Here is an 11551-nt window from a genome sequence, read left to right as displayed (position 1 = left end):
ATAATAAAAGAAGATCTTAGTGGTTGGTAGTCTAAAGAAGCAAAGAAAATTAAAGACATTTCTTCTCGGTAGGCAACTGAAGAACTTTAAGCTAAAAAGTAAAGACATTTCTTCTCAGTTTGGTACAGAAGAAAAATAACTTTGACATTCATTGGCAAGAAAGAAGATTAAAGGCAATCCATCTGTGCTTGAAGATTCAAGTGGAAGAATCCAAACAAGTTTTGTGGACTTTAGGACTTCATACTCGTACAGCTACGGTATCGTGCATTTAAATCCTTTTTTGTATTTTTACGGTCTTTACAGTTAAGTTTTTTATAACTTAATTTGTGTGTTTGTGTAACTTAATTTTTTAATTGTTAAATTTAGCCCTAACATTTAATATGTCTACACTCGGTGGTGACAGGGACTCGACCGCCGTCGACTCGACTGAGTTTAAGCCTGATGATGTTCTTTGCGGTCGGGCAGGCCATTCTGGGGAGGGACCCATTAATGATGAGGCTAAGTCAGTTCGAGAGGCCCGGCATCTTAGACGGGATATTTTGACTCAAATTGGGAAACTTTCTGTGGCCCTAGGTTCTTTGAGTGATAAGCAGGAACTGTTAATTTTTCGATCTAACTTATCTACTTTAGAAGAGGAATTACGGCATTTCCATGCTCTTTTGAGTAAAATTGTTAACTCTGCAATCTTGGCAGAACTTCGTGATAGGGTAGATCCCGAATTTAACTCGTTAAAAAACAACTTCGAACAAAAAGAAAGTGAGTTCTCAGATAGGTTGGATGCTGACATACATCCTGAGGATAGCGCCTCAAATGTAAGCACTAGGATGTCTGAGAGCTCGTCACGGATAGTTGCACAAATTAACCTACAGCTAAGACGAGAGGAGCTCCAGATACAAGCCGAGGCCGAAGCAAGAGCTGCTGAGGCCGCCGTGAGAGCTGAGGCCGAAGCGAGAGCTGTTGAGGCCGCCGCGAGAGCTGAGGCCGTACGAGCTGAGGCTGCCGCGAGAGCTCAGGCCGAAGCCAGAGCTGCTGAGTTCGCACTCAAAGACGCTCAGTTGAGGGCTGAACAACGTAAAGAGGTAGTTTTAGCTGAATATCGTTCTGATTTGGGCTCCCGGCGTAGCTCTAGGAAGGGCTCTTCTAGGCATTCCAGAAGTGAACATCAATCACAGTTTAATTTACCTAACCTTTTCCACACGCCTGTTCAATCCGTAAGTGGACCTGTACAATCCACATGTTTTCCAGCTGTTTCAGGAGGTCTCGGGGCCACGGCTAAGGGTCTTCCGAAGGCTGTAGAGCCAAGGTCTGCAAATTACAACCGAACTCCTCCCCCAGAGCGTACAGGTCACGGGGCCGCCATTAGCAGTAATGCTTTGCCCCCTTCACAGTTTTCTGCGCCGCTAGTTTTTGATCGCCCAGCTGCACGTAATTTGGGTGGTTGTGAGAGGCGTATCGTGTCTCCTGATTTTAATGTGTTTGAGGATCGTGATCGAGCTGTGCATGTGACTGAGCCCACTCAGCCCATTAAGGGATATAGCTTGTCTTCTCCCGCTAAATCGAGTTCTCAACAGCAGGATTGCTTTTTTGAATACCAAAATAGTAGGACGTTCTTCGATAAGGCGGCCTTGATTGGTTACGATGGTAATAATATGCCATTTGTCTTCTTTAAAAATCGTGTTACGGCCTTGATGGCAGCTTCGCCCTTTAAGGGAACTCGTTTGACTTTGTTGCAAGCAGCTTGTGTTAGAACAGCTGCACAAACGATTGCTAATTTGGTTTCCGACACTCCTGGCTTGTCAGAGGAAGACAGGATAGAAATGTCGTTAGCTCGCTTGTCCCAACGTTTTGGAGTTCGTGGAGGTTTTTTCGCAGAACCAGAAATTAGAAAGTATCGCTATGGTAGCAAATTGACTTCTATCTCTTCCAGTGATTTGAAAGAGTTTAAAGATGAATTGTCGCAGTGTTTGCTTTACGCGAAAGCTTATGGTCAGCGTGATAAATTAGAAGGACGTTTTGTTTTGGATTTGGCTAAGCGACTCCCGTTTGACGCTAAGCAGCGTTATCTTGACTTTTTAGGTGATCAGTATGGTAGCACTGAGGAACCTACTTTTCAGAGTTTGTTTGATTTTGTAGTACGGGAGGAAACGCGCAAGTCGACTGATTTTAGCATTATGCTAATGGGCGATTCTGGTGAGTCGCAGCATTTTAAAAAGTTTGGCAAAGGAAAATTGCCTTCATGTCCGGTTAGGCAGACGTCGGTAAAACCCCATGATAATGTGATTTCAGGGAGTTCGCAGTACTCGACTGCTGTTGGCGCACCGCGCGGCGGTGTGGCCAGACGTAGTGACATACCGGCATGTTTTTGTTGTTCGTCACGTGGTCAAGTTGAATATCATTTTTTGTCTAATTGTAAAGAATTTTTGCGCTTGACACCTAAAGATCGGAGAGATGTCATTGTGAAAGCTGGCAAATGCTTGAATTGTTTGCGCCAGCATATGGTTAGAGACTGTAATCATGCAAATAACTGTCGTAAGTGTGGACCTACCAACGATAGGAAACACTATTTTCTTCTGCATGATTTTTATGTGACGTCACGTGATTCTCTGGATTTGGTTGGGAAAGATGAGGCTGGTGCCAGAGTTCCTGTGCGTAATGTTAAGATTGGAAATGTTAAAGCAGCCTTTAACCGCGTTACTGCTGCTCGTGTTTTGAATCCAATGACTGGCAAATCGAAGTTGGTGTATTGTCAGCATGATCCTGGTTCGCAGTTGACCTTTGTTTCGAGTGACTTGGTGTGCGAACTTGGTCTTAAACCGTATGATAAAGCGTCGTTTAAAATGGATACTCTGGCTGGTCAGAAACCTACTTGTGCTGACCTTGTTAAACTCAACATCCAGTCGTTAGAGACTGATGAACTGTTTTGTGATATAACTTCGGTGGTTAACCCAGCTTGGGCTGACGATGTTAAAACTTTACCCCATAAACAAGATTTAAGTGGTTTCCGTCATTTTCATGACGTGAATATGTTTCATTTGAATGATTGTAGTACTGTAGATGTACTGATTGGCAACGACAACGCTTATTTGATGTGTGCAAAAGAAGAGCGTGTTGGTGACAATCGTAGTGAACCGCATGCTTTGCTCACTCCTCTCGGTTGGTTGGCTTGTGGTGGTAAGTCACCCTTAGTTGAAAGCGTTGCTAAAGTGTGCAGAGTGCAGACGTCTTCAGAGTCGGATGTCATCTCTGGCTTTCAGCGTAAAATTGAGTCTCGCGATATGGAAATAGCAGACCTGAATAAAGTCATTCAGGATTTGACTTTGCAAAATGAAACCTGTGAATTGTCTCGCAATGATATTTTGGCTAGAGAACTTGTCGAACCGAATATTGAGTTGAAAGATGGTCGATTTGAGATACCTGTTCCGTTGAAGGAAGATATTGATTTACCTAACAATTTTGTTTTGGCGTCAGATAGAGCTGCTGCTTTAAGGAAGAAGGCTTTAAAACAATCTAAATTTCGAGGAACTTGTGTTAATGATTTAATGTCTTCTTGTCTTGACTTGTCTGACTTGTTAAACTCTCTGGCAGATCTCTTGGCTAGATTGCGGCTTGGCAGATTTGGTTTCGTGGCCGATATGACCAAGTACTTTTTTCACATTTTGGACTCTTCAATACGTAAGCCCAATTTCATTGAACTGCTTACGTACACAAGCAGTGCTGTTCGGATCGTGAACGAACGCCCTTTGGTACCTTTGAGTGACGACCCTAGGGATTTTACTGTCATCACCCCTGCCTCACTTTTGACCCCATACTTAGACCCATACTGTGCTGTTGGGCAACCACATGATCGTGACCAACTAAGAAAGGATTACACTGGTCTACAAATTTCAACTTTTTTTTTCAGGTTTGGGTTTTGACAACTGCTTTTGGCTAACTTTGGGGCGCTGAATCCGAAAATGAACTCAGATTTTCTCTATCACATCAAGTTTTCTTTCTATCGTTGCCATTATTAATGAAATTGACCAATTTTTACCCTTTTTAGTGCAGTAAAATGTCAAATATAATTATTTTCTGACAGCTATAAACTTTCAAACATAGAGATATTTTTACACTAAATTCATAAATTGGTTCAGATTTCCTTTAAAATAAAAAAAATTCCTGTTATGATAATAATCGTAATAGGACATAGTGGAGATTGGTAGCGTTGAGTTTTTCCATGCTGGCTTGAACTCCCTGTCTTGGCTTCTCAGGCGTTATCTGTGGGTCAGCTGCTATCTCTGTGCAGCAGGGTTACCAGATGTAAATTTGGCAAGGAGCCAACTGCACGTTCAAAAAGGGCCAAAAAAGAGCCAACTTTTTAAACAAGGGGCCCAATTTCGTTTATTGCAACAATATAGAAGGGCTTCTTCTAGAAATGGGATTACCACAGTATGATGCAGACGAATGGAGACTTTTCATTGATAGCTCCAAACGAAGTTTGAAGTGTGTTCTACTTCACAATGGTAACGTGTACGGTTCTATTCCGATAGGACATTCGGTGACAATGAAAGAAGAGTATCAGGACATCAAAAACCTTTCTTGAAAAGTTAAAGTACCATGAGCATGGTTGGCTCATCTGTGTAGATTTAAAAACGGTGAACTTTTTGCTGGGGCAACAAAGTGGCTACACCAAATATCCATGTTTCCTATGCTACTGGGACAGCAGGGCCAAGGATCAGCACTGGAACAAAGAAGAGTGGCCTCCAAGGCTCACCTTGACACCTGGAAACAAAAATATCATACGTGATCAGTTAGTTGATATCAAAAAGATCCTCTTGCCTCCTCTTCACATCAAATTTGGTCTCATGAAACAATATGTAAAAGCTTTGGATCATGAAGGAGAGTGTTTTAAGTATATATGTTATGCTTTTCCTGGTCTCAGTGAAGAGAAAAAAAGAGCTGGGATTTTCAATGGACCACAAATCAGGCAATTGTTAAAGGATGAAAATTTTGTAAAATCAATGTTGCCATTCGAGGCTAGAGCTTGGAATGCTTTCGGTGCTGTTGTGAGAAATTTTTTGGGAAACAGAAAAGCAGAAAATTATAAAGATCTTTTGAGGGAGCTACTGCTTAGTTTTGAAGATTTGAGATGCAGGATGAGCATCAAAGTTCACTATTTGAAAAGCCATGCGGATGAGTTTCCAGAAAACCTTGAGAAAGTTAGTGAAGAACAGGGTGAACGTTTCCACCAGGATATTAAAATTATGGAGGAACGTTATCAAGGTCGGTGGGATTGTCATGATGGCCGACTATTGTTGTAGTATTAAAAGAGAAATTCCAGATGCTGCTCATAAAAGAAAGTCCCTCAAAAGAGTCTTTTTAAGCTTATAAGTGAAGAGTTCATATTTATGAAAGCTCTTTTTTTGACTGTTTCTGAACTCGCCCTGCCCAAGTCCCTTTGAGTTAATCTTTATTTTGGCACTTTGCTATTTCTGTGTGTGTCTTCAGAATTTCTGCACTCCATTGGAATGTCTATAATAACTATATGCATATTGTGTGAACTGTAGGCTATAATTCAGAAAATATCTTGTCACTGTCCTATCGACATGTTCGTCAGCATAATGTAGCGTTTGATGTTATTATGGTTGCTCTTTTGCATGCCTATTTTTTATTCCAATGCATGAAATTTTAATAAAGACAACGCAAATTTGTGTGAATATAATATAGAATGCTTGTTTGTTCATTAAAGCTAGATTATTGCAGGTAAAACAGTGTTTATTGCATCAGAATTCCTTGTTTTGACAACAGAGGGGGGGCAAAAATTGATTTTTTTCAAAAATTAGGGATATTTCATATCTCAAAAACGTGATGTGATAGAGAAAATCTGAGTTCATTTTCGGATTCAGCGCCCCAAAATTAGCTAAAATAGGTTGTCAAAACCCAAACCTGAAATTTTGTGTAGACCAGTGTTATCGGTTCAATTTGTCACTTTCTCAGCAGTTTTGGAGTAAATGGATCGATTTTTACTTGCCAGGTCTTCAGGGCCGGAAAAAATGGCTAAAAATGGCCGAGAATTTGGAGCCTGGTCAACTTGTAGTGGTAGGTTCTCTCCAAGACATTGGTAAACGTGGGAAGTATCAACTTGGGAGGGTGCATGAGGTAGTTCCACAAATTAGGAAAGGGAAGCCTGTGGTTCGTAGAGCCAAAGTTGCCGTCTGCAACTATGATGAGAGTACGGGGAAAGTGAAAGTAGACTACGTGTTGAGGGATATTTCGTGCCTCGCCCCCGTAAAGAACACCTAAGCGTTAGGGTTTGAGCCTGGTTTTGTCTGCGGTGGCCGACCCTTGTCTGAGCCAGAACAGTCGGTTATTATCGCAACAATTGTATATAGCGTCATTTTAGCGTGTACCTATGGTACCAATTTCATGTATCGTCGTGTTTATTCTTATTGCTGTTCATTCTTTGCATGCCCTTTGTATTTGCCTATTAACTTAAACGTGAGTGATTCAAACAATTAGTGTATCATGTGTTTTTATTCATTGGCTCACAATTGTCGTCAATTCTTTTTTAGTTATGCCATGTCAGACTGTCATAACTAGGGGCCGCTATGTTCCCGACAATTTTCACCTATTCAAACGTCATATAAAAACAGTTCAAGTCTTCTGAATATTACGTCATGGAAGTTGCTGGAAAGTGTTCCAAAATTGCACCATCGTTAATAAGACTTGTGTCAGACCTGTTTGGGCCTGTTTAAACATGAATGCATTGGTTCACTAGCTCGAACACCTGTTTTGAATTGCGTGACAATGTCTTTCTATTGCGTCACAGTTATTTTCTACGTGAATTTGAGATATTGATATCTATTCTGGTCATTCGTAAAATGATTGTTTGAAAGTTGGCCGCACATTTAACTGTTGGCTTAGTGCTTGCTAGCTGGACAAAAGTTCCGTCTTTTATCCAAGTAATCTGTTCTGTAGTGACAGTTTTCAGTGGTGTACGCGTTGCACCCCCTCGTTTTCGGTAGCCGTGGGCTAATTTTTACAGAAATACACTTTTTGAAAAGAAGTTCAAGTGTGTGTTTCTTCGGTCATTATATGCAGACGAACGGATCCGGGAACTTTAAGTTACAATTTTCCCACGAAGAAATTATGGTTTACCGCTGTGACCAACCGTATAATTGCCTCGTTGTCTTCCTTTAGTTGTGAGACCATGTGCAGCTTTTGCATTGTGTGATGTGTATATTACTTGCATTTTTCAAACATGCAGCCTAGTATGTTCTTGTTTTTGACAAATAAACCATTGATTGATTGATCGATTGAAATCAACTCACTCCTGATCTCATCTTCAAACCTCTGAATATAATTATGAAAACTAAAACTAGCCTTTGTTACGATTGCCAGGTGGCTTAAAATTCGGACAGAAAACGACAAATTTGCCTAATATCATAGGCAGAGGTTCTATTTATCACATGTAATGAAAATAGCTTTCTACTTCTTTTTCTTCTTCTTCTTCTTCTTTTTCTTCTTCTTTTTCTTCTTCTTCTTTTCATTCTTCTTCTTCTTTATAAAGCCTTTTTGTAACGCCTCTGCCTTTAAAATTATGTCAATTTGTCGTTTTCTAACCAAATGTTAGGCTAAACTTGGCAACTGTGACTTTTGTCATTTTACTTTAGCATAAAACTTGTTGGTATGACGATAGTCTACTTCGATATCTGGAAAAAGTAGAAGCCTCAAAATGACCACAAAAGTTTGAAACAAATATGTAATTAGAGCTTACTTCACTAAACAACGTGCGAAATTTGAGTTTCTTTGGCAAGACAATTTGATAATTTTGTCAAAGCAAATCATCATTCAAGTTTAAAGTCAAATTCTGCATAGAGAAGATTCAGGAAATTTATGACACCCCAAAAATGTGCTTCAAGGAAATGTAATTTGGGTCCTTCTTTGTGCAATGTGTGGGTTGTGCAATAGATGGCCTTTTAGGTAAGCGTGTTAATGGAAAATTATCCTACTCTGCGATAGCCAGTGGTCACGTCAAATGATTGACAGATAACGATGATGGGTGAGAAAAATATCTCCCAGCAAAGACTCGTAATGCTTTTCATTTAAAAACTCTTGCCTTGAAATGGTGAAACAAAAATACCCCGTCCCTAACTTCTGGCTCGGGACTTTTTTGCAACAATCTTTCTTTCGGTAAATCACCATGTTCACGACAAATCTACGATCCGACGTGTACTAAATATTTTCTATTCTTTTTGAATCTTTATATAACTTGTAACCTCATATTATATGTATATGTTTGTGCCTGTTAAAAAACAGATGCAATCGTTGATGAAAACTCAACAATTTAACAATTGCGACATTGAATCATTCTGTCTTGAGTTTACGGAAACCACCGACAAACCTCAGAATAGATATTATTGTTTAACCTTGTCGACATCTATCGGATTGAAAATATCTTGCAAATTTTTAAATACAAAATGTGTCTTATGCGTTCGAATTTCAAATATAAATCGCGCGATGAAAATGCATTGAGTTCAGGTTTTCTTTTCTATTCCAAGTTTTATTCTTTACTTCTATTCCAGTTGGAAAGAGTTAATTTTACCCCCCACACACACCTATACTTTTAGCTTATTGAAATGTGCCAGAGTTTGAATTTTCGATTGAAACTATGAGAACCAAATTTTGTTTGGAACTTGGTGTGAAATAAATTTTCACATAATACTGCTTCAAATAATATGATTTTTTGTTGAGGAGTTTATGTCATTGAACATTGACACAAAACATTATCACTGTTTGCAAATGGGGCCGTTTTAGTCACTCTGAACAAAACAAGATGCTCATTTTTTAATGCTGAGGCTAGTTCTATTTACACCTACAACACCTACCTACAAGTGATGTAGTGCTACCGAAGGCTGTTGGAGCTGGTAAACACTGCCATTGTTGTGTGCAGCTATATAATGTCTTCCCACGAGTCGCAGCTGAAAGTATCAAATCTTGATCTGTGATTAGTTAGACGTAGGAAAAGTAATGCTTCTCTTGCTGCCAAAGTGGCAGCTCTGCTTACTTAATGTTGAAAAATCTTGTGTTTAATTTAGTGCATTTAATTGCTCAAGACATCGTTTCAGTAACTAGTTACGTACAAAGACAATTCCTCAACTTCGCAGCTATTGTTGCGTCTGCAGTCGACCGCCAATGTACATTAATCGTCAGTGTCATAATTGTGGTTTATGAGATCATCCTATCTGTCTGAAATTGAGGAGTAGCGAATAAACAAATCCCTCAATTGCTACAAAATACTTTTTTTGAGCATTTAAACCTATGGTTGCATGCAATGAAATGATTGACATCAGTCGAACAATAGATTCAACACTTAGAGTAATGTTTTAATAACGACGACTCTCTGAAGCATTAAGAAAAATTGTTATTAAGGTAACTTACATTGTCAAACACAATTGGAGCGAAGTGCAGCGGATTGCAATGGAAGTAGGTACCTATCTCGCACTTTCACACGCTGATTTGTGGTCCAGAAAATAATAAATTAAACTCTTTATTTTGCGTTCTTGTTTAGTTGTTGCAACTCAAAATTATCTTCAAATGCTAACTTTGTCATCTGTACCTTGTCATGTGCTGTACAATGTTTAGTTTATTTATTTACTGTTATGTTTATCAGACTAAAACTGGTCTATGTTGTGTATTTCGTTTTAGTTGCGTTACATTTATGTAGTTGACCTTTGTAACTACGTTCTTTCAACTTACGTTGCAGACACGTTGCCTCATCTATTGAATTGCCATTTTCTTTGATTACACCTTAATCAGCGTTTTTAGTGCACATTTTGCTGAGTAAGCGGCTTTAAAAGCTCGTCTCTGCTAGATTTGAAAACCAACTAATAATAATATTGTAAGGTTATGGTTTTTATTTGTTGTCGCTCTACAACAGCTAAGGTCTTTAAACGAAAGGGCTCAATTGTAATTTTTTATTGAGTTTTAAGACTTCATCACATTATTATCCCACTTATACTGTTTTTGAAGTCTTAAGTATGATATGACCTGGAATCGATCTCAGATCTACCAGCACTGGGGTCGGCGATAACCACTTGGCTACTGTGCTGATTTTCTATTTCGTTTTTGTAAATTTTGATCCATTTCGTTAAAAATAACTAATCTTTCTAAGTTAACTTACTTGACAAAATAAAAACGTTAAGCAAAATGGTTTCATCCAAAACGTTGCAGCAGAACCTGAAGGAAGTGACAACTTTTCGATGCTGATAGATGGCGCAAGAGCGTTGCTTGTTTGCCTACCAATGTGTTGCTTGTCATTTTCAGCTTCCTAGAAAGCAAAATTTGTCATTTTTACATTGATTCAACGTCTGCGGACGTTGAATCAAGGTAAAATAGACAAGTTTTGCTGTGTGGGTTGGAGCAAGCTGACGACGTGCTAAAGCGTAAGAATAAGAAGTTGAAAATTCCCAGTTGAAAAAAATATGTGAAGACCTTTTCTCAACTATAACTAAAAATATTAATTTCTTAACAATTGAAAATTGAGTGATTTCGACTATTACCCAATCAAATAAATCACCGAGCTCTTTGCTTACATCATGTTACTTTTGTCCTCTTCCTGGGTTGGTTGGTTTTTAAATCTTTATCCTCGGACTGACAAAGCCTTGATTGGTTATTCCTGGTAGTTTCGCATACTTGTAGAGGCGCTTGACGCAGGGCTGGTTACCGAGATTGGCAGAGTGAAGCTTCCGATTGTTGAAGTGCTGTTGCTGGGAAATTATTCCATTTACTAGGTGCCGTAATTATGTCCTTTTATTAGGCTAAGTGAGTAGTGTTTTCAACTAAATGTAATCTGTAAGACACAAACTTTTAAATACTGTACTTGTTCAACCAACATGCTGTAGCGTTGACAGGGGAGTCCAGGGGGTACTATTGGATCTCGTCATGAGTTTATAACCTTTTCAGGGGACCTGGAAGTTTGAAGATACCAACGCGCATTCTTTGGATATAGTGAGATTTCCTTAGAAGTGTCTTGTTTTGGGCTGAAAGATCTCTTTGGTACCGAACCAAAATTATTCCCTCAACGGTCCTACTCCTACCAACATGAAATGTCTAAATCCGCATGGGATAAAGGATTTAAGATCTTCTTCAACATGGAGAGAAAAATGAAACTATGACCGCAGCAACAGACTTTGACAATTGAACTTGTAGTCATCTTGAAAAGGAACTAACAATTGTCTTCAATCATTCCCAATGAGCTAATATTGGGAACTTTTGGAAGTAGCCTACGTTGCCAAACGACGTTTTTAAATCATAAATAAAATGTTGCAAAGTTGACAGAACAATTACATCAAGGGTAGACTGGGTGGGCTACTTAAAAATTAAAAAGCTTTGGTATACAAAATCTTCAGTGACCCAAATGTTACAACAATTACTGGATAGTTGATTAATTATATGGTCTATGTTGGTTGTATAATGTTGAACCAAGATAACTGTTGTGTTTTTGCCTCATACAATCAAAGTCCCACAACTTAGCTTAGGTTAATCTTACAGCTTACCACTCTATTGCAAACCG

The sequence above is a fragment of the Aplidium turbinatum genome, chromosome 10 (assembly GCF_918807975.1).
Source record: "Aplidium turbinatum chromosome 10, kaAplTurb1.1, whole genome shotgun sequence".
In the NCBI taxonomy this organism is placed as follows: Eukaryota; Metazoa; Chordata; class Ascidiacea; order Aplousobranchia; family Polyclinidae; genus Aplidium; species Aplidium turbinatum.
Note: the sequence above shows the minus strand (reverse complement) of the source record.